Source organism: Aethalodelphis obliquidens, unplaced genomic scaffold (genome assembly GCF_003676395.1).
Source record: "Aethalodelphis obliquidens isolate GAN/ISIS:26980383/991018 unplaced genomic scaffold, ASM367639v1 scaffold19, whole genome shotgun sequence".
In the NCBI taxonomy this organism is placed as follows: Eukaryota; Metazoa; Chordata; class Mammalia; order Artiodactyla; family Delphinidae; genus Aethalodelphis; species Aethalodelphis obliquidens.
The window spans coordinates 18,788,448-18,814,868 of NW_020837963.1; the positions used below are offsets into that span (position 1 = coordinate 18,788,448).

Consider the following 26,421-nt stretch of genomic DNA (forward strand, 5'->3'; position numbering starts at 1 on the left):
ATGCTTTTCAGTTTTGTACCAGGTGTAGATTTAGGCCAAACTGCCTAATTCTCACTAATTTGTGAGTGTTGTGGTCACTTCTTTCCAAGAAATCATAGGATAAATGAGTTGAACACATTTAACCACCATCTCTTTTGCCAAAATTTCATATGTAAAACATCCTAAGTAAGTAGATATCTTAAAATGTCTTGATTTTGAAATGTGTAATGCAAATTGTCTTTGAAATTCTGCTGCTATAAAAAGGTAAGGAAAATTAATTTAAAATAAACTTCACTTTCATAATAATTTTGAATAGCTCTGGATAGTTTTAGGAGAGTAAGATTTTTTGATTCATGTTTTAAGCTGTGAATAGGAGGTAACATTAAGAAAATATTCCCTGGCTTCCCTGGCTTCTCCCCCAAAATGTGGGGTCATCCTTCCTAGGCTGGAGGAATGTCCATAAGGAGAGTTTCACCTTCTTGAAGATTAAAGCCTAGCAGTCCTGAGCTATTCCCAGTCCAAATGTCTGAAAAATTGAGAGAGACATCAAAACTCCTTCCACAAATTTCAGGGGGCCCTGACTGCATTCTGGTAATGAAGGTGGAAGAGGGAGGGCAGGCCCCTAATAGGGTCTCCAGCTGCCACTGGAGCAGCTACTACAGCTGAGACCTACCGCCAGCGGTTAAGGCAGTTTGACTACCAGGAGTCACCTGGGCCCCAGGCAGCCCTGAGCCGGCTCCATGAGCTTTGCTGTCAGTGGCTGAGGCCAGAGGTGCACAGCAAAGAGCAGATCCTGGAGCTGCTGGTGCTAGAGCAGTTCCTGGCCATGTTGCCTGAGGAGCTGCAGGCCTGGTTTCAAGAGAACCGACCAGAGAGTGGAGAGGAAGCCATGGTGATGCTGGAGGAGCTGGAGAAAGGGCATGACAGGGCAGCTGAACAGGTCTTTTTTGGACAAAATGAGGACATGCTTGCAAAGAAGCTACCAACTTGTGAAATCACTTAGGAGACACCACGTAACCAGCTTAAGCCCAAAAAAAAAACAACTGCAGCGGGCATCGAAGTAGCTTCACACCTTAAGACTAAATGTTAGAGACGCCAGAACTATAAATGTGAAATCAGCTGCAAGGCAAAAGACTTCTTCAGGCAAAGAACTGCATTACAAAGTTTCTAATACTCTTCAAATGAATGCTTCCCAGAGTTTCACATTTAGAGGAACTTGTGAACAAGATAGAAAGTTTGAAAGAAGACAGGGAAACCATCCTCGAAAAAAAAAAGTGTGATGAATGTGGGAAAGCCTTTAGTCAGAGCTCAGCCCTTAATCGACAGAGAATCCACAGTGGAGAGAAACCTTATACATGTGATGTGTGTGCAAAGGCTTTCAGCCGAAGTGCAATCCTGATTCAGCATCGAAGAATCCACACTGGGGAGAAACCCTTCAAATGTCATGAATGTAGGAAAGCCATTGGTCAGAACTCGAATCTTTGCAGACATAGGAAAAACCATGCTGGAGAAAAAAGTCCCATCAGCGTCGTGAGGGAGTCAAAGCATTTACTGAGAACTTTTTCAACAGGGGAGAAGACACAAGGCACCAATACTCCTTTAGTATAAATCGGTAGTTTCAGTGGGCACCAGTTTCCTTTCAAAGGTTATAAAAGCCACAAGAGAGAATGTAGAATATTTTCTGTCAGCATTGTTTGCTTTTCTGCTTTTCAATAGTGTCAGTTCAGATGTTTGAGATTCTAAAGCTTAAATCGGATTTCCATCCCTAGTGCAGCTGTTGAAAAGATATTCTCAGACATGTTCTACTGTTTCCATTATTAACACAAATAATGAACTAGTATGTTCCTTTTTAGACAAGTACATTTTCCCTATTGAGAAGGAATGTGTGAGTTAGTATATAAGTGGGTATTCTCCATTTCATTACTAGAACATTGGAGTTATTAAACCAAAGATTAAATCAGTTTTTTAAAAAAAAATGTCCTGGGAATTCCCTGGCAGTCCAGTAGTTAACACTCCATGCTTTCACTGCTGCAGGCCTAGGTTTGATCCCTGATCAGGGAACTAAGATCCTGCAAGCCATGTGGTGTGGCCAAAAATAATAATAATAAAATAAAATAAATTTCCTGTTTTATTTTCTGTTACCAGATTCCAAATATGAGAATAAGATTGAGGAGACCCAAAAGAATATGTACCTCAAGACGTAAGCTGAAATGTCCAGGGTCATTGTTAGGAAACAGGTGAGTAAAGGGACTTTACTTATCTCTTATGAAAATCTGAGAACATACATACTGTTTTGTTTCAAATTTTTAAATTGAGGTATAGTTGATGTATAATGTCATCTATACATACTGTTGATGATACTAAGTAATTTCCTATGTAGGAAAAAAATGATCTCCTTTACAATTTATATTGGAAATATCTCAGTGAAAGCATTAAGATTTGCTCTACATGTCTTCAGGAAGTGGCCTAAATATGATGAGTGTTCTAATAAAGAACAGTTATCTGTGGGTGCTTATATAAATTTGTTGATCAGCTTAACATAAAGAAATAAGGAAGATGAAGAAAAGACTGTCCAAACAAGACTGATGTTACCTGGTAAGTGCAGCACATAATGGAAAAGTATACTTACCTGGAAATGAGAACACTTAACAGCTGATGACTATCCTTCAGAGTTCTTCATAGCTTCTGTTCTGGCATAAATCAGCTGTGAACATGTTTCAGGTGTCACAGGCCAACCTTTTCAGGGTCTTATGCATTCTTAGTAAGATGAGTTTCTAGCCAATTTATCATGATGTTAAGACCTTGGATTTTGATACTCTTGTATAAATGAGAAAATCACTAAGGTTCAATTTAAAGAGTCCATTGAGTTTAACCCACATTTAATTCAATCAGATTCTCTTGTTTAAAAAGTAAATGACTGGTATTTTTTTAAAGTATTCTGACAGTATATAACATAATGTCGCCCTTTCCAGGAATTCTTAATAAAACTCTGTATGTATTACAAGAATACATGGATTATCGTGTCTCCCATGGTGCCACCGTTACCCAGTATGGAGGTAACCATGAGAAATGAAAGTACTTAGAAGGAGAAGGGAAGATAGGCCTCATGGTGAACTTCTTTGTTCCTCATGAAGTGTGAACATTTCATCACCAGAAAATCCAATCATATCTAGTGCTTGGAGTAACTCCTGAGACAAATGTGGAATTACATGCTCTGCTTAGTTAGAATACTGATAAATATAAGATTAGTAAGGGGAGAGGTGAATACAAATTTTAATTTTAGAATTTTTTGATAATGATTATACTCATAGCTCTAGTAAATATGAATAAATATTGAGTTTTGTATCTTTTCATTTATTAAAAATGTAGGAGTCAAAAAAAAAAAAAAAAAAGAAAAGAATCCCTGACTGGGAATGCAACTGGAAGTGCAACTGTTTGTAAAAATAATATAACCTCATCCATGGCTTTGGAGACCTATTTTAAATTCAAGTTGCTCATCAGAACTTGGGAGAACCTTGGCAACATAGGGATGAAATATTTCTCTTCTTGCTTGATTAGAAAGACTGAAAAAGCAATTATTAACCTGGTAATATTAACTGGAGAATACTCAACATTTCTGAATGAGAAGATGTCTGTAGTGTTTAGTCCTTTAAGTAAAATACAGTAGCCAGATAGCTATGATGTCTCCAGAAAGAATTGCTGTGCAGATTGAATGCAACAATGAACAAGACACTTGATTAGCACCAAAAGAGCCTGGCGTCATACTGTTGCTGTTGTTATTTCCCTTCTGAATGTTTTGGATGCCGATTTTGCATAATCCAGACATCTCTGCTCTATGTGGTTTCACCATAGTTAGTTATCTGGGTCAGAGCCACTGTACCATTTGGTGGAGTAGCAGTTTGATAAATGAAGCACAAACTCAAGGCTAAAGGTTTGTAAACTGAAGTGTGGCTTGCAGTCTGTTCTGTGTTGTGAGACTTGAAAGTGATCATAATCATCCCCTGAGCAAATTGTATCATTAGCCATTCTAGTGCATCTTGATTATACTCAGATATACTTATAGAAGGTATATGTATATATGTATGTACACACACACACACACACACAAGATAAAACATAATTTCAAACTACCAGACTGGGAACGAAGAGCAGCGTCAGAATCCAAGCCTAATAAAAACTGAAGACTTGAAATATTCCCTGTAGTTATTCTTTCAAAAGGGCATAGATGCAGCATTGCAAGCAGCAGTTGGCCTTTTCAGCTAAGGCCCTTCTTTCCCCAAATGGAGCCCATGCATATGAATCTCACGGCCAGTTATACTTTAATTGTTCTCCATCATTTGTCAACCTGAGAAATTCCTAGCAATTCTCAGAATGGGTTTTCAATTTCGAAAATTATGTTGATGTAAAAAACTGCAAAGTTTTATAGACAGTTTATCTCAATGTTAGGATTCAGAAAAGATCATGACCACAGTTTTCACTTTTTGTCTATTTTGAATAAACTTAATCTCTGTTAGGAAGGATCCAAAATGGAACATCATGTGAAACAAGAGTATTGAAAGCATTTTCAGTATCATTTGGTTCCTCAAAGAAACAAGATTTTTATAAGTACAAGTCATTTTATTTTTGTTAATGCAATTTTTTTTGTTGTAATAAACTTGAGTGAAATCACCTAAACAAATAATTATAGGAAAAGAAAATCAAGATGAGATTTTGTAAAAAATCAATTCAAACTAGATTCAACAAAACCAATCATTCTTGTCTCCTGCCAAAATGTTCATGACATATTAGTGCTAAATAGTATTACCAATGTTTCGGCACAATAGTCATTATTCACTAATTTATGATTAGGTCCAATACCCAAAATTCTGTGCCAAAGACACTTATTTTGCAAATTTATTCCAAAGAAATTTTGTACATACTTAACTCAAACCTGCAAGACAAGACATTTCTTTAAAGTAATATATTCAGAATGTTTTAGCCATTGCAAGCCCATTTAATTTAATAGAAGAAATACATATGTATGAAACTTTTCATAATGTAATTTTAATATTATTAAACCATATAGTGATTCTTTTCCATATGAGGATTCCTTCTACAATTGCATCAGAAAGCTGAAAAGTTATAAATAAATAAATAAATAAAATAAAATAAAATTGAAAAGTCATGGACCAGAATAGTATATGATGCATTTTAAACAAATAGAGAAAATTTGATTTGAAGAATAGCTTGAAAGAATTCAGATTTATCACTGATAATGATATACTAAACTCAAAGATGCATAAATATTTTAAATAAATGTCTTGCTTTTAACAATAAAAAGTGATGCAATATCTAGCATAAAATGATGTCTGGCCAGCAAATACATCCAAAGATCTTTTCAGCTTTTTTTCACACACTTCCCATTGACAACATACAATAAGAGATAAACTCAAGAAAGAGTATCAGAGACTAAGACTCAGAATTTTCCTACCATTAGAATCAGGGAGGAATTAAATAAATCAGAGATTACCTAAATTGGTTGATCAAAATCCAAGAACTGTATTGTCTGAAATTAGGTCAAATGTACTCTATACTTTCAAATTTCCTGCCCCACTTTTACCAGACATTCATAATAACACTACCTGAACCAAATAGAACTTTGGACATGTGTTCCTCCACTTCATGCCCATGCATTTTACAATCAGCCGAAAATGCTGATGCCAGATGATCACTGCATCTTCACCTTTCATCTTTTGGCAGATGAAACTTTCTGAAACAATATTAAGCAAGGAATAAGAGTGAATTGGTAGTGTGGTGCATTACTTTGGGGGGAAACTCTTCCAAATTAAGTTTTGTAGGCAGGGCAAAAACAAGGTATAATTTGGAAGCCATCATTTTGGATATTAAAATTCTTCACGTACTCTATTTTTCAGGGTATAAGACCTTACACTGAAGAACTTCTGGTTCACACAATGGTATAGATAAGAGCAAACTAGCCTTGTGGACCAAAATGTATCAACTCTGCACACTACTCACAGATGAAAATACACAGAGAAGATGCTATATAGAAGCAAAATATTAAGCTCATACTAGGTAAACTGTTTCTGAGTTTTATGAAGATCAAAATATATATGTATATTAGCAAAAATTTGTTATAGAAAAAATAAATTTTAAAATGTCAATTATTAACATACTCTACAGTATTTTTAAATTGAAACTATAATTAAATAATATAAATAACATTTTGTTAACATTGTTTTTTAGAGAAGGGCATTTTGAAATGTGATGAAGTCCAATTTACCTACTTTTTCTTTTCTTTTTCTATTGAGAAATCTTTGCCAACTTCATTTCACCCTTTTCTGATTATGTTCATTTTTTTGACATGTTGAGAAAATTGAGCATATTTGTAATAGGTGCTTAAATGTTCCTGTCTCCCAACTACATCTTTCTGTCTTTTTCAGCCTCTGTCTCTATTTACTGATAATTTTTTTTCATGTTCATAGAACACAATTTCTTGGTTTTGGAAATGTATAGTGATTTTTCAATAAATGCTAGAATTTATGATTGTACATTGTCAAATGCAGTAATCTGGTGTATTTTTAAAATGATGTTGAACTTGGTTTTAACTACAATTTCCAAAGAATAGGGGGATCGTAGTCTAATAAAATTTCATGAAATACTTATTGTGCAAGAGTATACAATAAAGCTCCTAGTTGTGAAACATTTTCTTATTTCCAATATTTTTATGGTTTTGAGACTATGCTTTAAAATCACATGAAAAAAGAAATATAGAATAAATCAGTTCTGTTTGATCAACTCATTTTTTTGAATTTTATTTTATTTATTTTTTTTATATAGCAGGTTCTTATTAGTTATCTATTTTATACATATTAGTGTATACATGTCAATCCCAATCTCCCAGTTCATCCCACCACCACCCCCCCACTTTCCCCCCAGTGTCCATACATTTGTTCTCTACATCTGTGTCTCTATTTCTGCCTTGTAAACCAATTCATCTGTACCATTTTTCTAGATTCCACATATATGCATTAATATAAGATATTTGTTTTTCTCTTTCTGACTTACTTCACTCTGTATGACAGTCTCTAGGTCCATCCACGTCTCTACAAATGACCCAATTTTATTTCTTTTTATGACTGAGTAATATTCCATTGTATATATGATTAATTCATTTTTTCATGGAAGTTTAACATAAGAAAAATATGTGTGAAGGCAGCTAATTAAATTTCTGTAGTTTCAAATGTGGAGTAGCACCAAAGTATCCTGACCTTCTTCTTGAAAGTCTCTCCATGTTATCAAATTCTCCCTTTTAATGATATTGGTTTGTTCTTTCAAATCCAAATGGATTTGGTTTAACTTTCCACAAAGGCCTTCTATGAACTACATATTCTGCGTGTCTAAGAACTGACAAAAAATAATTAGATAATAGAATGATCTTGAAAATGTGGAAAACAAGTACAGTGTTTTCTTGATTTTTGGAAGAGTGACTGAATTTTCTCTTCTTTCAGTTTTGAAAAAAGTGGTCCATCAATGGTCAAAAGTGTATCTTCTTTTTTGCACTGACTTTAATTGAACTTTAATTGAGTCACACTGGTATTTTAGATCAAATTTTAAAAATTAAGCTTAAACAACTAATATTCAATATAAATACACTCTAATTCCTGAAACTCTTTTACCAGAGCAAACATAGCTAGAAATGAAATTGAGACTGACTTTGCAACTAAAGTACAGTAGAATACCAGAATTAGATTTAAATGACTTAAAATGCATAATTAAAATTTAAAGAGCTCAAACTATTAATGTCTGCCTTCCTGTAATGTATCACTTATTTTGTTAATTACTCATTAACAAATGGTCTGAGCAATTTAGTAGAGTTACATGTTTACTAGAAATAAACAATAAAGATTGAGGTGAGCTGTTTCTAATAGGTATCCATATTCACACAGTGCTTGGGTTCCCTTTCCAAACACATTTATCTTGTAGAGCATATTAGTACAATGTAAATATATTAAATGAGAGCAATACACGAAATGTGAATTGTGTTTCTACGGTTATATATAGATACATATATTACATTAAATTATATACTATATACATTTTATTTTATATATACCAAAATACACTAAGTATATTATATACAATATATATCGTATACTATGAATAATATACATATTTATGTATATGGGTATATTATACCTGCATATATATTATTCATAGTATAATTTATTAAATTATTTAAATGTTATAAGTGAAGAGATGTGCATTGCACCCGTGGTCCTATATCTCATTGTGTGAACTTATTTAGGTCTTCAGTTTCTCCACCCATGTGACAGGAAAGTTAGCCTCCTAAAATTTCTTTCTGCTGAAAAGCTCTAATTATCTATGTTAAATTTTTTATGTATCAGCCTTTTGGTAACAATTTTTATAAGGTCTTACTATTTTAAAATAATTTATGCATTTTGATAGCAATAAGTGAAAACAGATTAATATAAATGTATTATCAAACATCCCTTTACATGAAACTATATAACAGAATATAAAAAATATTAAGGCATTTTAATTGATATAATGCCCTGAAGAGAATTGTTATAATGGCTGGTCTATGAGGGAGATGAATTATATATTCTTAAGATCAGGTCATCTACTCAATTTGTCTGAGTTCTGTAGAGTTGCATATTTTCTACCTAATTTTAGATACAGTCTATCTATGTGAAAGACCTTAAATTAAACAATGTGCAACAGATTTCATCTGAACTGTGTTAGAAAAGTAAGCCGATCATGCCACATCACCTAGCTAGGCCCAAAGCAACTAAAGACAGAAAAATATGACCAGCAATAAATGCTAAAACAGCAGTTTGTGCAGTGTAGAACATTAACTAAAATCTCAAAACAGTTTATATTCCAGGTATGTATCAAACTGCAGATGTCATGTAAAATACATTCACTGTTGGAGATTACATGTCACACAAAAAGGTCTTTCACGGAAACTTTCAAGGTGATGAGCCATAATAATAAATCAGCCAAATGATCCTCCTCTCTGGCTGATAGAAGACAATTCTCCTTAAGATCAATCATCGCGAACAAGCTGACAACAAAGTAGCCTTGCTGATCTTGGGCCAGACTCTGTGGAAGATTTCACACATCCTTGAAATGCAACTAGTGTAAAAATTGCACACTCTTCACATAGACAACTTGGTTCAGAGAGAGAGAATGATAGCCTTTTGACCTCAGAAAAGAAGAGCAGAAAGCTCTGCAAAAGAGAGAGTTGTGTGTGTGTGTGTGTGTGGTTGGGGGGTGTATAAGAAGATTTAGAGGCAAGAGAGAGATAGCAGGGGTTAGGTAAAGAGGAGACAGGAAGGGTCAGGGAAGCTACCTATTCTAATAGAACATCCACAGTCTACTGACCTCGACTAAGAGCTCAGCAACAAGAAGCTGGTTGGAATCGCTCAATTCCCTTAAAAGTCTCCATCAACACCTCTCTATACACACTGTTTAACAAGGAAAATTGCCATCTTTCCCACGATTGTGTAAATTGCCATGTGAAAAGAACCTCAAGCCTCACTTACAAACGGATTATGGTTCCTAAAACTCTCACTCCACACACGAGTTCCGTTGCATCAATGTACTCGTAATTAACAACTGAGTAATTCACCAAGAGAGTCTCAGGATAGAAAACGGAGATTTCTGCTGGCAACACAGGAAGTTACATGCTTTACCTATAATTAAGAAGTGTGCTTAGTTTAAGTATAACAATCTATTCTGAAGGATCCTTCTTAGCCATCAGCTTAAAGATATTTGTACTCTTTCAGGCTTAAGATAACAGCCTGTGGTGGGAACACTGCTGACTAGCAGTGGCATCAGGAGAACTGTGCTGTACTCTTGACTGGGCTACTAAGTAGTTCCTGGACTTTGAGTAAGTCACTTAAACATTTTTGACTTCAGTTTTCCTAGCTTGAAGGGGGAATTCTTGCCCTTGATGAAACCTAAGTTTCTTATTATCAAACTTGCTGAAACTTACTCACCAATATTGAAATGAGATGACTGTGTCATGGGTCTTACCAAGGAAAAACATCACAGAAAACAATATGATATTTTCACATCTAGCTTAATTGTAATGTTCCCTTAATCATCTACAGAGTTTCTAGTTAAGTGAATTTTGATCCTTTATTTTCATCACATAAATTATGGTCAGAAATCATATAATCCCCTTCCTCACAATCAACCAGTAAGTAAACATTATTTGTAAATCTTTCTCAATCTCTTTTTATAGAAAGTTTCCACTTTAACCTTATGCATCTGAATTATTTTCACAGTTATTTAAAAAAGCTAGACAGTCAATTAGGAAATCTAGTAATTATATACAAATGTTTGAACAAATACCAATGTGGTTATTCTTTACAAATTTTTAAGTTCAAAAATTCTACTGAGGAGACTTCCAAGTTTGTCATGTTAATGCTTGTATTAATGAATAAAACATGGCATTTTTTCAAAAATATAATTTATGTCAAACCTTTGCAATAGCATAAGTCTTTTAATTTCCTTTCTTCATAATGGACATTACTGAAGGGAATCAAGGACAAGAAGGAAGAGAAGTGACAAAGAAACCACTTGTATAAAATGAGGAACAACTTCTGTACATATTAACTGGCTCCGTGTGTGAAAAAATATAATCAAATATAATCTTCAGTTCTATCCTACCTACTGATGTTTGCTGATTGCAGATAAAAGTTTTTGATTATGATGAATTTTACTTTCCAGTATCTTGTCTCCTTTCACTGAAAACGTTTTCCATATGATTTTTATGTAACCATTTTCCATCTATAAGGTTTCATCATGAAAACTGAACTGTAACTCTGAAGTTGAACACATCGTATACACTGCTTTCTATCATCTGGAAATCTCTGCATCTCTTAATAGAAATCTCAGAATCAAGGGGGAAAGAAGATGAATGACTTTATAGGATATTTCTTTTTCTTATCTTTAAAGTAAACATACTCTGTGTTTAAGGTGAAAAGAAGATGTATCTGAGGGATTATAGATTCCAATATATGTAGTTTATGTAACATCATTATGCTATTTGATCTGGGGAAGACAAATCTTAAACTGTGCATTTGAGTCTTATAGCAGCCCCTGGATTTTGCTAGTAAGACAGTTATAGCAGCCTGAGAAGCACAGAGGTTTGGTTATAAATCAGGCTCAGGTATTATAATAAAGTTTATAGAAGCTATATCAACAGCATATACCCAGCATAGGAGGAACTACTTTTGCCCTCTTCTTGCCTTCCTGTTTTTATTCCTAGAGTAAGAACTTTTGAATACTTGGGAAGCTGGTCTCTAAGGCCCTCGTCTAGTCCCCGTGAAGGAGGAGTAATAATGTGGTCAGTGAGACAGGAATAAAAAGCACATCTGAGCGTGTAGCTCAGTCCTTCTGACTACTCTCTTTCGGGTAAGCTCGTCCTCAGGATGTCCACTCTTCCTTCCACGCAGTAAAGAAATCCAGGTAGAATTCTTGCCTTGGAGAGGTGAATATGAATGTCAGTCTTTCTCTCTCTCTTTCTGCCTCTGTCCCTCTTTCTGGCACACGCACACCCTTAATACGGAGCTGTATTTCTAGAGCATCAAACCAGATTTTCATGTGATTTCAGTCAAGGAACATTCAAGTATTCAGTATTCAAAACTCAAGTCAAAATGACACCTGCTAATTTAAAAATCGATGGTGATAAATGCCAACACGGGCTATTCTGGGCTTTGTTTTCACAGATTTTCTGAATGTAAGCTTAGAATTTCTAAAATGTGTAATGTTAAACATAACGATTTGAATTTAATTATTATGTGTCATAATAATATTATAAAATTCTAAGTGTTATATGTTTCTGAGGGTTTATGTACTTAGAAATATTTACATAAGGTTCGAGCTGAGCCATGGGCAAAAAGTCTGATATTGTACAAAATGTCAAAGAAATGTTGGAGGATGGATCAAATTAACAATTATGCAAAAATAAATCTGTAATGATGAAGATGAAATGGGGCTACAGGAAAAAGAAATTAATTTGGGAAAGGAAAGGCAGAGCAAAACACTGTAGTGCTGATGACAAAGTTTAATCAATATAATTTCGTTCATGTGCAAGAAGATAGTAAAACAAACAGAAAAAGGTTTACCACTTTGCATATTATAATAAGTCTAGATTCTGAATAGTTTTTCTCATCCTTAATTTAATTAATCTGCTGCTACTTTAGGCTTCCTGAAACACAAAACACTCAATATTTTTTTTATAAGATATCCTCACATATTACATTGGCAAATATTTCTAGCAAATATTTAGGAAAATGATTGACACATAATTATTTCCTATAAACTTTATATTCAAATGAAGATACTTTTTATATCTTCAGCCTTTTCAAACAGGATCCATAAATCAAACTTTTGACAAAATCTGCTTTTAAATTCTAAAACTTATATTAAGTTAAAGAAAATTTGCTTCTCTCCAGAGTGTGATTATTAGACTCCCTAATCTGGGAAGTAAAGGTTTATAATGCAAAATTTTAAATTTATTAATGTTTTATTAGCGATTATTTTCAAGTATTATTGATACTTGTATTTTAGTATGCTGCACGCAGTCAGTCCTTATAAGGCTGTATACTAACATCAAGAACATGTCCAGGCTTTGCTGACTACTGACCACAGGCTCTAACATCAGAGGAAGCATGGCCCTTCCCCTTGCCACCTATTAAGTTCCTCAACTTCCAACTTAAAGGGCTCTTACAAGGTACTGCTAAGGATGTAAAAGGAAAATCAAAATGGAGTCACTTTGGCTCAAAGACCTCTCTAAAATGAAGCCAGGAGGCCATCAAGGATGTGTGACTTATGCATGGCTCAGCCTGTATGGAATGTGAACTTCGACAGCTGATTGTCCCAATGCAGACGTCCAGAACATCTTCCCAATGTTCCAGAAACTCAAGATATTTATGGGACACTTACCCTAAAATCACTCATGACAGCCTTTCCTTTAAGGCAATATATTTCCATTCCTGTATAGAGTCAATCATAATTCCTGCCAGACAACTTTAACAGCCGGTAGTTTTTTATAAGCCCCTGACTCTTTCTCTTCCTTAGAACACTTTTGGTTTTTCCAGAGTTTGTGTTTCCTGAATTGCAATTCCTGACACCCCGCAAATAAAGCTCTTTGTTCTTTGCAGCCTCGATATTGATTATTGACTAGAAACTTCTGCCAAGGAGCTAGTGTGTTCTTTGGTTTTGGTAGAAGACGAAAACATTAAAAGCTTTTACATTCAAATAATTATTTTGTACCTTCTCCTATTTGGAGTTATCATTTAAAAGATTAACTCTTTGAAGGTCAAAAGTTGAAACCAGAGTGGACATTGTGAAGGAGCCTTAAGGAGGCAGCAGAGGTTTTCCTCAAGTCTAAGTGAAAAGGCTCCAGGTAACTTAAAAATAATCCCATCGAGAGCATCTAGATAGATTGAATAAGGACCAGAGTGAAGGCTCAAACTAGTACTAGAGTGAGATTTTTTTAATAGTATGGATCCTTTTTATATTTCCTTCAGGTTAAGAGCAGCCTCAAGGTAGCAGGACAAGATTTAAAGATTTGGAGGTCCTTATCCTGAAAAGAACTTTCTCATTTAGAGGCTTCTATATTCAGAATGTGGAATTAGGCACTGTCACCTTGACAGACTTCACACAATGACCTTTATAACCTTCAAGGCCATAGACTCATTCATAACAGTATTCTTAGCAGACATATAAAAATACTTTGAGGAATAAAATACATTTTTTCAGCTTATAAGGTAGCAAAATTCATATTATAAAAGTCACTGTATGCTTTGCTTTCATCATTCGTGCATTTGTTTGGCATTGTGTTTCTGTAAGGACTACATATTTATAATTTGCATTTCAAATATCCCACCAATGTTTTTCCTTCATCATTTACAACGGCTACAGAAATTACTGAATATATCACAGTTCTAGGGAGAAAGTAAAGCACTTCAAGCACTTACTTTAGTTAGGAAACAACGAAAAGGAAGCAAAAGGAAAGGTTTGTTGGTGATAAATAAAGTAAGGAGAGAAATTTTAGGAGAGGCCCAGCTTTGCAATGTAGCTCTGTAGTGTCTTTATTGCTATTGAATTGTCATTGTTAACCTACAAAGGGAAATGATAAAGGCACTTTATTGCTTTTTGAAACTTGGAGGGGGAAAAAATCAGTATCTTAAATAAAGATTTCAATTCCTGACCTCCCTAGCCTACTTTGCAACTGAGCCAAAATCATTAATTTTTAGCCTCAAGTAAATGAGAATTCAGGATTGTCCCTCTGCGTGGGAAAGTGCAATAAAATGGAACATGCTGGTAGAGTAGAACCACTGCATATGCAAATTCAGACACATTAGGACATTTCACAATGTCATAGTAAGTCACTCTAATAGGAAACTACCATGTTTTTTCTAAGAAAATCACATTTTCAAGCATTCTATGCTGATCTTTAGAAAAAGTTTTTGTTTCCTAAGTCACTTAGCATTTGAGAGTTTGGATTCTTCTACAATTGCCAAATTTCTGCACCATCAATGATCATTATTTTTGATGTCTAGTATCATTATTTTAAATTGTCCCTTAGGATATGTGGATGTAGGATGAATTCAGAGAAATAGGTTCTAAGGAGGAGACAAGTCCCCTTGACTGGTTGGAGTACATCTAAGACAAATAGAAAGGCTGGGGAAGCCTGGATTCTTCTCGTGAGGAGAGCGTGCATGCTGACCAACCCCAGAGGCAGGGCAGAGAGAGGTCTGCTGTGGCAGCTATTGGGTTTCTAAGACTACCTTACTGTGAGACTTGGCCCATGCCGAGCTGGGGGCATCACACTCCTCAATTTCAAACTCTATTACAAAGCTATAATAATCAAAACAATATGGTACTGGCACAGAAACAGACACATAGATTAGTGGAACAGAATATAGAGTCCAGAAATAAGCTCACACACCTCTGATCAACTAATCTACAACAAAGGAGGCAAGAATATAAAATACAATGGAGAAGTCTCTTCAAAAAGTGGTGCTGGAAAATCTGGACAGCTACATGTAACACAAGGAAATTAGAACATTTCCTCACACCATATACAAAAGTAAACTCAAAATGGATTAAAGAGCTAAATGTAAGACCATAGAACTCTTAGAAGAGAATACTCTTTGACATAAATCATAGCAATATTTTTTTGGATCTGTCCCCTAAGGCAAAAGAAATAAAAGCAAACATTTAAAAATTGGACCTAATAAACTTAAAAGCTTTTGTGCAGGAAAGGAAACCATTGACAAAACAAAAAGACAACATAACAAATAAGAGAAAATATTTGCAAATGATAATGCAACAAGGGGTTACTATCCAAAATATACAAACAACTCATACAATTCAATATCAAAAAATACACAACCCAATCAAAAAACAGGCAGAAGGTCTATATAGACATTTTTCCAAAGAAAACCTACAGATTGCTAACAGTCACATGAAAAGGTGCTCAACGTCACTAATTATTAGAGAAATGCAAATCAAAACAACAATGAGATATCACCTCACACCAGTCAGAATGGTTACCATCAAAAAGTCTAAAATAACAAATATTGGAGAGGATGTGGAGAAAAGGGAACCCTGTATACAGTTAGTGAGAATGTAAATTTGTGCAGCCACTATGCAAAACAATACAGAGGTCCCTAAAAAAAAAACCCTAAAAATAAAACTACCATATGATCTAGCAATTCCACTCCTGGGTATATATCCAGAAAAGACAAGAACACTAATGCAAAAAAATACATGCACCCTAAAGTTCATAACAGCACTATTTTCAAATAGCCAAGATATGGCCAAGTGCTCATCAACAGACAATGGATAAAGAAGATGTAGTATATATATACACTGGAAAATTACTCAGTTATAAAAAAGAATGAAATTCTGCCATTTGCAGCAATATGGATGGGCCTAGAAAATATTATGCTTAGTGAAATAAGTCAGACAGAGAGACAAATACTGTATGATATCACTTATATGTGGAGTCTAAAAAATAATACAAATGAAAGTATATGCAAAACATAAACAGACTTAACAAAATACAGAAAACAAACTAATGGTTACCAAAGGGAGAGAAAATGGAGGAGGGGCAGATTAGGGGTATGGGATTAAGAAATACAAACTACTACATATAAAATTGATAAGCAGCGACGATATATTGTATAGCACAAGGAATTATAGCCATTATCTTGTAATAACTTTTAATGGAGTATAATCTGTAAAAATATTGAATCACTATGCTGTACATCTGAAACTAATACAGTATTGTAAATCAATCTATACTTCAATAAAAATATTAAATAACAAAAAAACCCAAAATAATTATTCTTCAGAAGTATAATTTTTGTGATTGGATACATCTGAAGATATATAATAATTAGAAGAAGAATAAGCAGAAGAAGGAGAAGGAGAAGAGGAAGAAGATGAAGTTGCTAGAGAGGGAAAACTGCTGTACTTGGCACAGTTGCATTCAATTGCAGGTGTCAGCACACTTTGTCATCAGTAATTTATGTAGTTAAAGGGGTAGGGAAAAGAGGGTATATGATTGCCGCTTTCTATTTCTGGGCCCAATTTATATTAAGTCTTCTGAAAGAAAATTATTTAATCTCCCTCATAGGACACATTCACATTGTACCTCACAGTTTAATGCATTTTGTAAACTTTAGCATTAATATACCCGATTTTACCAGACATATATTAAATAATATTTTCTACCCATCCATTTATAGTACATGTCTGTAGTCACAAGGTTCTGGAAAATGAAACCCTGTAGAGCTAAAAGTATATCAGATGTGGCTGGGAAGGCTTTAGTTGATTAATCCAGATTTGAAGACATTTATTTTATTTCTTCTTTAAAATTAATTATTAGCATAGATTTTTAATGATATTCAAGGAATACTCAAGTATACATATTCATATAAACTATCTTCCCAAATGTTAGTTTCTTAATTATATTCCGAATATCCAGCTCCATTTAGGACATTTTTATAGCAGATCAGTCTGATATCTTAAGCTTCAGAAAGAAAGAACATTTTCTTTCACTATTTTTTAAATTCATTTAAAAACTCTTATTTATTATTTATATTAAACATTCCTGTTTCTATTTCTCACCTAGTCATTTATTCCCACAATTTTTCCAACTACATCATCACATAAATCTTAGTAAGATCAAAATATAAAATATAAAAACCAAAGAAGAGTCTTTGGATTTTCTTTTATAGTGACTTTTTCAATGTAGGGTTTATGTTGGTCAGGGAGATGTCCATCAATTTCAATAGTTAGTTGTTGTTAGAGATGGGAACACAGAGCTATTGTCAAGAAAGAAGATGAATCATAGCGTCAGAATTTTCTATTACAAATAGCAATAAAAACTTGGGTCAGCAAACTATCTATTCCAACCCGCAACCTTTGCCCAGGGAAATGGCAAAAAAGGTTTTCTTCTAAAAAAGATTATAAATAAAAATATAAATTTTTTTTTTGTAAAAAATAGATATCTCAACCCTGTGCTATCTGTGATTGTGAGGTTGCAACCTACTCTGCTCACTTGATAAAGACACTTCAAGCTAAGAAAATAACACAGTAACTATATCTGTGTCCATGGAATCCGTAGGGCTCTGGGAGAAGCAGAATGAAGCCATGCTGCAGAGGCAGACTTGTAACTTATATAAGGCCCTGAGAATAATAATCTTTGTTAAAAATAAGTGAAATTTTAAAATTTAAAAGCCACATGAGAAAACAAGTCATCAAGAGGTAGAATCACAGTAATTAGTATGGAAGGATCTGGGCTAATTACCAATCTGGTAAGTATAAAATCAGTATGCATAAAATGATGAAAGTAATACAAAAGGTAATAAAAATCAAAATGTATAATTTAATACCATGAAAAATAAAGAAAGCATGTTTGAAACGTGACCAAACTGAAATTCTAGTGTTTCAAATTATAATGAATAAAATAAAACACTTATTATATTTCTATACTCAAGTAAACCAGTATTCAAGAGGAGGGGTGGATTACATTTTAATTAAACGTAGAGATAACATTTTAATTAAAACAAACATTGGCATCGCCCATTTACAAATTCTAATGCATTATAAGAAATGTATAGTTAAGTAAAAAGGAAACCAAAGTCTCAAAAAAGATAAGAGCATGATACTGAGCAAACAAATTTAAATGAATAATAACCACCAAAGTTAATATAAAAATAATGGTAATTTGGGTATTTATAAAAGGGGAGCTGAAATGCTCAGAGATCAGATTGAAAGCACTGAATAAAGGGAAACTTTGAGCTCTTGAAAACATTACACCTTATTAGGTCAAGATTGATTGTTAAAGACCTAGTGGTAAACAGAATATATGACTTCTAAACTACAAGGATCAAAAGGAAAAAAAATATACATGAAACCTGATCCATTCAAAGTTTTGCTAGATAAAACTTAGCAAAATCTTACAGTGTGCATATTAGAACATAGTGAAATCATAAAATATTTCTTCCATTCGAAGTCAGTGTCTACTATCACTGCTACCTTTCTGCATTATACTGGAAATCCAATTCAGCTGAAAAAATATGAAAATGATATAAAAGGTATAAAGGAAACAAAATTGTCATATAACTTTGATGATGTGATCTTTTGCAGTGTACAGCATTAGAGAAACCCTAAAAACTATAAAAAGTGATCAGCAAGTTTGTTGGATATAAACCAGAAAAAAAATTATAAAAGATAACTTTTAAAAAAAACTAATTTTAATAGCAACAAAGCTAAAGTTTTTTAGGATAAATTTTACAAAATTACTCAAATTTTGTAAAAAAGTATCATATTTTATTAAAGCCCATAAAGAATATCTAAATAAAAATATTCATAAACCTCCATCACAAAGATATCATTTTTGCCCCCAAATTATCTCATAATTACAATGCAATCAGGGCAATTGATCCAATTGTTCATACAGAAGATGAACTGGCTCAAGATGAAATACTTTTCATTAAGAAAAATAAATGCCAAAACTTGCCATGTTAGATAATAAAATTTATTATAAAGCCAGTAATTCAGTGTGGTAATGGCCTAAGGATAAAGAGGCAGATAGAAGAAAACTTATAAAGATGAAAGAAAAAGAGCCATATGTATATTGGCACTTGGAGTATGATGAAGATGGCAATGAAAATCAATGGGCAAAAGATGGACAAGTTAACTGTATGTAAAAATATTGTTCTATGATACATTGCAATATATTTTATGTAAAAAATACCAACATATTTATATTTAATGGATATAGCAACATATTAATAGGACCTATACACAACAGTTTTATATGTATAAATGTATACACACAGCACACGCGTACACCCATTATGGCAATTATCAACATTTTATAAATAGTGATTATATGTCTGTCTGATATTATTTGTTGTCTTGTACTGTGTATTTGAATTATTTCATAATTAAATATTTTATTTCATATTTAAGGATAAATGAAATAAGAATAAAGTCATAGAAAATAAAATATTCCAGCCTTCCACAGTGATTCTTCTGCAGGCAAATGTGTTATGTCACACTTAACACAACTGTCTTTATTCTTCAGTCCTCACCATATAGTGCACTACTAATCGCCTATTTGTGTAATGAAAACATTTACTGAACTTTTCTAGATTCAATAAAAGTGTGGAGTTTTTTTTTTCCCTTTCTATACTACATTTTTTAAGATCTTGAATGTTATGTTGAATGAATAGTTTCCATTTTGTTTTTTATCTCTTAAACCTGAGTCAGCACAATTTTATTTTCTGGCTATAAGAATGGTATTTTTTACTCTGGAAATTATTTGAGAGATTAGAGGATGAGAAGAGTAATTACCCAAAACATTAAAATCGCCTATAGTGACTTGTATGAATTCAGCCAAGTAGGGTGATTCAGTGACAAACTACCACCTTTTTAACTCCAGGTAATAGAAGACAAGCAGATCCTCACCATCTGTACCTCATTTTATTTTCCATTGAGATGAAGTATCATCTCTCACCATCTCTTGCGTTTTAATTCACCCTCTGAAATGGAATAAACCATCCTGCAGTTACAAAGCAAATGTACATATGCAAGCGATTCCTGAGAGAGCTTGGCACCCTTTTCTCACCCTGCTGTCCTCTGCCCTCCTTTCTGATCCACTCCTGTTTGGAAGCCAGCCATTCCTCCCACACATAGGGCACTTTTGGCAGCTTGAGGCTTCGTCAGCAAGCTGGCCGGCCTTAGCTGGTTATGGAACAGATGTTGGGGAAGTCACATTTTTTAAATTTATTTTCTCTGTAGAATAGAGGACAGGGTTTTTTAAATAATTTCGTCCGCATTACACTTTCTGCTCTTTTCAGAGTTACACTCTTAAAAGGCAATTCTTGCAGAAGAAGCATAATATATGAATATTTTCTGCTAATCTCATTAGGCATTGAGTTTATGATCAGAAAAGGCATCAGAGTCTAAGATACAACAAGGAATGGTATCCCCGGATACACAAGCAGAACAGGGTGTCAAACTACACCAAGCGTTTCACTGAGGAAGAAATTGGAAGAAAATACTGCCTAATAGCCATATTGTAGGTAGGTTAAATGAATAATAATATTTTAGCAACATTATTTAAGGAAGCTTATAAAGACCTATTCTCCCCTGTGGAAAATGCATGGGATGTTTAATTCATGACCTCTAACCTCAAAAGAACTTGCAATGTAGTAACCACTACATTGGGGATAGAAATTCCCAAAGAAGGAATAGAGGGAATAGAAATAATAAAATGAAAGTTGGAAGAAAAAAAATGAAATGGAAATAAAATGCCACCTGTATGTAGGATGAGTATAAATAAAATGCCCCCTGTATCTAGTAGGAGTATGGTATACAGTGTGAGTACCGTTTGAAACAGAAGCGTTGGGATTATTCTGTAATGTTTGGTTGCTTGTTTTATATCTTGGTATTCACAGTTCTTTTCAAAGACTGAGTTGGTTATTTCTGAATATATGAGGGGGAAGCACATTTCAGTTATCTCTGTGGCCAATTTTGAAGTCTGAAGAAAGAATGGGGGATTTCTATTTTCTTTTAAGTGGATAGAATATTCATATGTGGATGTACAGAATGTTTATGCATAGCTAGAGGTATCTCTGAGAGAATCAAATTGTACTGAAGTGAACAAGATTACTGCCCCTCCTCACCTACCAAAGGATCAGATAATGTCTTTAGTACTTGATTGTATCTCTCTGTAGCAGCTGAGAGATAAGGTGATGCAGATTTCCCCACTATAGTTGGGACTATGTCAGCCTTTCAGTTATAATGCTATACTGTTAATGGTTTACAACTTAGTCATAAAATGTCCTTTACCTCTGAGGAAAAGAAAAAAGAAAAAATGAAAAAAAACTTGGCTTATCAGGTCCCAGGAGAACTATTTTTAAAAACTGATTTTTTTAAGGCTGGCTATTTTAATTTTAGAGTATCTTTAAAAGAACGTTTTAAGGACATTTTCAACTTCAGAATTTTCAAAAAGGGATTGGTTTAATATGCATTAAGCCTTAGCTATGGAATAATTACTTGAAACTGGTGTTTATTTCCAATTTTAATAGACTTTAATTTCTATGATAATTGAAGTTTAAAGTCTTATTTCAAAGATAGTTTCTGTGTCATATGCTGGTAATGATGATTTAATCTCTGCTAAGAATCTTCTGAATGTAAAACAAACTGTGAGGATCATTTAAAATCTAATCTCTAGAAGTTACACGTGGACAGCAAGATTCCTAATGTCAATTTTACACATAAACTTTATTTTGATAACTTAAGTGAAAGTAGACACTATGTAGTCAAGAATTTAACCTTGAAAAAAAGAGGCCTCGCCTTTGCCCTTGGCTTCTGAGAGGTAATCTCTAAACCCTTGGAATGTCTTGCCTGAATGGAGGGTCTTTGTTTGCCTGGGTGCCTTAGGCAAGCCAGTAACAGTGTGCTCTAGAGAGAGGGCTCTGAGCCATACCACCAATGGGATGTAGACTGGGGCTTTGAGCCACATGATGTAAGTGGAAATCTAGCAGGGCTGGAGATGAACAGGAGGCATGTGGGCAACCACTCATGCCTAAGTGATGGAGCACCATAAATACTCTGGACCACAGGGCTTAAATGAGCTTCTCTGGTTGACAATACTGTGCATATTGTCACACAGGGATGGCTGGAAGCTCTGTGGTTGGTACCTTCCTGGGCTTTGCCCTGTATGTCTCTCCCCTGGGCTTACTTTAATCTTTACCTTTTTTTTTTTTTTCCTGTAATAAACCACAACTATGAGCAAAACCACTTTCAGTGACATCTATGAGCCCTACTAGGGAATTATCAAACCTGAGAGTGGTTTGGGGAAGCTTCTGAAGTAGCAATTGTCAAAAGTCAAGTTGGTCTTTTGTGGGCTGTTCCCTCTAACTTCAAAGTTGGTTAAATGCTATTATGATTTTAAAATAATCATATTACATCAAAGACATTTCTTTATTGCCTTTTGAATTATCTCATGGTCTGTGAACCCACCACCTGAAGAAGGCAGAAATTAGTGAAACTTCCTATAAAGAACTTCATTTGCTTTTTCTCCATATGTTAACCACAAACTCTACATCCTTCCAATATAAGTTATAAAAAAAATAGCAATGGGAGTATATTTTCCAGAACTGAATTCCATTTGTTTCAGTAATTCTATGACTATACATAAGTAATATATAGTAGAATTCTACCAGATTTATCCTTTGCTAAGTTTTCAGTCTTTTTCTCAGCAAATTATAATTTATTTTTTAATTTTTATAATTTAATATTATAATTATTTAGAGACATCAGATATTAGATTCAGAAAACTGTGCCTTTAAAAAAATAAAGGTAGCCCCAAAGTAGTAATCTTGTCTCTTCTAAAGGAACACCTGCACTATTTGCCTACTCAGTCTGCTTTGGTATGAATGAAATACATTTCCTTTGTCTTCCAGCTCTTTAAAAGCTCTTCATAGCAATGGTCATTCCATGTGAGAATTATTAATTTATTCACTTAGCTTTCACATTAGATTGGTAGTGTTTTAGGGTCATGATCTGTGTATTTCATCTTCTTATGTTTAGTACCAGAGCAAAGTATCAGGGAAATATTAGACATTTTATAAATATTTATTGAATGAATGGATGAAATAAAACATACCATAGCCCGAGCATCTTGCCTACTGGTATATCAATTGAGTTGGAACCAATTCTGTCTCATAGATTTTGCCCCTTTTCTTGGCCATAAAGATATATTTTTTCTTTTATTAAAAACACATGTGCACACACACACACACAAACACACACACCACCAAACTCAGATACACACATAATTTTTAATAAATCTTTTAATGGCCTCTGACTTGTACTTCTACTTTGTTTTCTATTATCTTTATGAGAACTATATTTTATTTATTTTTTTCTAAAAGGAACTGACATATATATTATTTTTACTTCTAATTCAGTGGTTTTTAAAAATGTATTCAAACCTATTTTTCAATAACATCAAAAATGTAAGCATCAAAAAGTGGAGAAATTTATATCACTTTTTTCTTTTCCATTTTCCAAAAAAGTTTTGTTTTTTATTGCCAAAATTTCTATTTTTATTTTTTTTCTAGACTTATCTTCATGAATATAATTATTACCCTAATGTCTCTTCATTAATATGCATCTCTCTCTCTATTTTTTCCACTATTCCTTTCATTTTTTGGCAAAAGGAATTCTGAAAAGAGCTTTCTCAAGTTTGTTCTTCACATCACTAATTTAATTTTCTCTTTGGTATCAATGTTACATTTTACTGCTTCAAACACAGATTTTAATTCTACATTTATATCTTTATTTTCCTTGCAATTTTATCATATTTAAACACAGAGTACAAAATAAACATTAATCCTCTCATTTTCATCTTTTGTTTCCTAGAACACATTTCAACAATTTTAATTGAATGCAAAACAGATGTTTTCTAACAATTACTTTGTTTGTGTACTACTATCACAATCACCATCTCTCTCTGTATTTGTTTTTGTTTCTTTCAGAATTTTTAATGGGTTCATGTCAAGATGTTTATTCATTTATTTTTGTTCTTTAGGAATTGTTTCTAGATATGGAGATTTTAATAATAGTTGGTTTGTAGATATTTCTTGCTTTCCTTAGTGCTCACTCACTCAGTTGTCAGTTAAAATCCTCTTCTTATATCTTGAACCGAAGGGCTGCTTACTGTAAACATTTTCAACTCAAAAGGCATGGTGTTTAACAGCTCTTTGTTAAATAAAGATCCATTGACCCATTGCTTAATTATAGACAAATGGCTCCTTTAATCTTGGATAGTAAGTACAAGTAAATTGAGAAGAAAACAGACACAGAGATCAAATTTTTATTTAAGTACATATTAAAATATAACATTTGAATATATAGGTATTTACATATACATTTATGTCAGTGTATGTATAGGTATACGTGTGTATGTATATATGTATATACACAAAAATCTTTTTATACAATATAATTGACAAAAATCAGTTGACAAATCCTTGGGCAACTTATAATAGAATTTCTTCAAAGGTATAGGATATTAACTGAAGACATTCAATCAACATTTATTCCATATTTATATAAATATATCCAGTATATGTATTTGTTGATTTCATATATGATTCCACATACATTATATATTATATATCTAATTCCATATATAATACATTAATATAGAGGAGAAAGAGAGAGAGACTGACTACTGGTTGTGAAAGCAAGGAAGGAAACATGACTAACTTGGAAAGGAAGTTCAGAGTTGAATAAAAATAAGAATTAAAACAAGAAGTCCCAACTAGTATGTCATTTCCTTTGCGAAACAGTTATGGTCCTCAGGGAACACTGCAGTGATACAATACTATAATACCCAAGATTTCCCATGCTTAGATCAATATTGATACTTAAGTCACTGATATATTTCAATATAAAGTCAATATTTTGATAACAAATCCTTATTTTCCTATCTTTCACCTCTCTATTTTGCATAAAATGCACTCCCAGTGTTCAGGACAGCATAAAATATATAGATTACCCACTATAAGAATTAGATTTGAGGGGAGGGAGACCTCAAGTAACTTCATGAAAATTTGACCAAAGTAATTCATTTCTCATAAATGTATTATCTCTCTGATAAAGGACCTAAAGAACCCTGAAGCTGGTGATGCATAATTAAAACTGTGAAATATTTCACTTTATATTGCAAAATGAGCCAATATTCTTCTTAAAGTTTAATATAATGAGTTCACAATTGGAATGAATAAATAGACTAATATCTTACAACTTACTTAACCGAATGCCTTAATACTGCCTTAATTTTGTTTGTCCAATTGCCCCTTTGGTTTATTATTAATCTCTCACTATCTTTCACAGTTGGTGTTTAATATAATTCTATGCAAGGCCACTTGTAGAAAACAGAGCAATTAAGTATGCAATGGCCTGAGCTACAATCCAATAGTTCAAACATTTTAGGTATTTTTTATGAAACAAGCAAATAAACAAAAAAGATTGGCTCTTGACAGTAGCCAAGTGATATTGTTGAAGCTCTATTCTAATTTATTAAGTACCTCTGAACCTGGCATTAGGCTATGCACTGTTGCCTTTCACAAATGGGTAATGACTTCATTCCTGGTCTCAAAGTGCTCACGGTTTAAGAAGGAATATTTGAAACAGATTCAACAACAATGCCTGGCTGAATGTAATAGTATCTGGAGGGAGGGAGGTACAAATGCAGAGTGAGTTTAGACGAGGAAGGTCTATCTGGTCTACAAGAAGAAATGAAAGTTAAATACACATTTAACCTCATCATATCCCAACTTTTTCACTTGAAGAACAGTATAATAAATAGAACTAACCTCATAAGTTTGTTATGATAATTAAGTGAGTTAATGTATGTGTTTTCTCTTTTGGACTCAAAGAATGTATTCTATAAATGTTTAGTATTAATTATTAGGACTTTTTGCCGTTATTAGGCAAGGGAGAGTGAGATGGGAAATGTGGGAGAATTCCTTGAGCAATGTGGGAAGGGAAGTACAGAATGCGCACCTTGATTCATTCCCTTCTAATTCAGTAGAAGAAGAATTGATAAAAACATATAAGCTGCATAATAAAATATTAAGAAGCAGGTGTTTATAGTTGTAATATGGGTTGTTATTGTCTACTATTAATGCAGATAATACGACACTCTTTTCTAGTGTAAGGAGGACGGTCTTATTTCCTTCTTCAGGATCTCTTTTAAAGTCTCATCATTGTTGGGATAAATAGAGCTCAGAGGAAATTTTCATGTAGTATTTTTAAATGCTAAAGAATTGACAGTCAAAGTGGCTCCTTTGACGTGGAAAA

At 33.5% G+C, this 26,421-nt stretch overlaps 1 pseudogene; it reads left to right on the forward strand.

The window, feature by feature from the left end:
- The first annotated feature begins 501 nt into the window (after window positions 1–501).
- LOC113626890 (zinc finger protein 396-like) lies at window positions 502–2,220 on the forward strand (annotated as a pseudogene).
- The last annotated feature ends 24,201 nt before the right edge of the window (window positions 2,221–26,421 follow it).